Source organism: Elephantulus edwardii, unplaced genomic scaffold (genome assembly GCF_000299155.1).
Source record: "Elephantulus edwardii isolate Elephantulus edwardi_28Jun2011 unplaced genomic scaffold, EleEdw1.0 scaffold00021, whole genome shotgun sequence".
Classification (NCBI taxonomy): domain Eukaryota; kingdom Metazoa; phylum Chordata; class Mammalia; order Macroscelidea; family Macroscelididae; genus Elephantulus; species Elephantulus edwardii.
Genome location: NW_006399771.1, coordinates 18255601 through 18257571, shown reverse-complemented (window position 1 = coordinate 18257571; position 1971 = coordinate 18255601). Strand labels below are relative to the sequence as shown.

Sequence of the window (1971 nt, the reverse complement as noted above, 5' to 3'; positions counted from 1 at the left end):
GGAGATGGTGAGGTTGGCACAGGATAGCGAAGCATTTAGGGCTCTTGTACATAGGGTTGCTATGAGTCACAAGCAACTCGATGGCACATAACAACAACAACAAGGTAAAGGACTGTAGTCTTCAATATAAATTAAATCTCAACATCAAGAAGACAAGATGTTCACCACCAGGCCAATCAGCAGCATCATTATGGATGAAGGAAAAAAAAATTGAGGTTGTTAACAATTAAATCTTGCTCAGGTTTGCAGTCAACACTTTTGGCACCAGCAGTAAGGAAATCTAAAGACAAGTTGTGTTAGGAAAGTCTATTGTCAGAGACCTCTCCAGAGTGCTAAAGAGCAACAGTGTTAGTCTAGAGACTAAGGTGCACTTGGTCAAGGCCATGAGCTTCTTAGTTGCCTTCTATGCATCTGAGGCCTAGACAGTGACTAAAGATGGCAGAAGAAGAGTCGATGCCTTTGAGTTATGGTGCTGGAAGAGAGTATTGAATATACCATGAACTGCTAAGAAAACAAACAGGTCTTTCCTGGAGAGGGTGAAACCAGAGAGATCCTTGGAGGCAAGGACTTTTTTTTTTTTTTTTTTAAATTCACGGTACTTTGAATTTTTCCAGAAAGTAAGTTTATGAAGTCAAGAAATGCCTGTCTGAAAAGTGTTTCTTCAGAAGTAATTTACCAAGGTGAAGATAGCCCTGGTTCAGCAAAATCCAGTATTAAGTTACTTTATAAATGGAATTTCCGTTTACTTGTATCCATTTCCCCGGGGTTTATGTACCCCTTTGGGTTCTCCATATTTAGAAGCAAACATTCTTTTCTGAAGAGATCTTAATTTTAAGGTAAAGCATGCTCCAAGCTCCTGAATTCCCACTTTCACCCTCCCCCACTTTTGAATATGTATCTGTGAAATCTGAAGAAGATATAATCCTGTTGATTATGGAATGTGGCAACCTGCCTTCCAATGAGGTCATGAAGAAAGAGAGATGCAAATATATGTTCAATGGAATGACCAAGCCGAGTTGTAAAATTATTCAAAATTACTTCAGGTTTGTGTTCTGTTGGGTCCTTGCCTCTTCGCTTTATTTCTTCATGTAGATGAACATGGCACATTTTAAAATGAGCTGTTGGACCATGTGGCAAGTGAATCAAAATAATTCCATTTGGTGTTTTACAATCTTCATGAATAACAATCAGACCTATAGAATCTCTTGAGATACACAGAGGAATAATTTTTTTCAGAGCCAGTCCTCTTCTTAATAAACATATGAGTTTGGTATAACTGTGGAAAGCTGTTCACAGAGTTTTACTATTCTCCCATGAGGTTTGTCTGATGTTGTGATGAGAACCTTGGGAGAAGTTTGTTGAGATAAGAAGAAAATTAATCTGTAGCTTCATCATAAGCAACCTCTTTATCATCAGGATCTACTACAGTTTCATCATCTATCTACTCGTTGGTTGACAGTAGTTTGGGCCCAGGTGTGGGCCGAGCCTTATCACCAAGAGCCTCTCTTTCTTTCGTAAGTTATTTCTTAGCTGCCAACGTTTCCTTCCGCTGTTGCTGCTTCCACTGTGTGAATATTAAGTGTCGCCTTTGCTTGTTCTTAATCTTTGAAATACTGAAGCCAGGGGAAAGGCAGCCGCTTTTAAGAGGTGGACCCCGCTTTGCACCATCCCATCTCCAGAGTCTGTAGTCTCCTCCGGTTCCTCGGAAACAGCTTTTCGTTTCAGGCCTTTCTTCCCAATGCTGCTCTTACGGGTGGCTTTTGCCATCATTTTGTTTCCTCCTTCACCTCTGTACCAGAGGCAAGGATTTAGAAATTCTATCTCAAAGAATTTGGGCATGTTGCCAGGAGGAACCAATCCTTGGATAAAGACATCATGCTTGGAAGGATGGAGAATCAGTGGAGAAGAGGAAACCCACAGATGAGATGGATCGACACAGTGACTGTAACAATGGGGACAATTGTATCAGAG

At 40.6% G+C, this 1971-nt stretch overlaps 1 pseudogene; it reads right to left on the bottom strand.

The window, feature by feature from the left end:
* Window positions 1-723: 723 nt before the first annotated feature.
* LOC102844557 lies at window positions 724-1767 on the bottom strand (annotated as a pseudogene).
* Window positions 1768-1971: the final 204 nt, after the last annotated feature.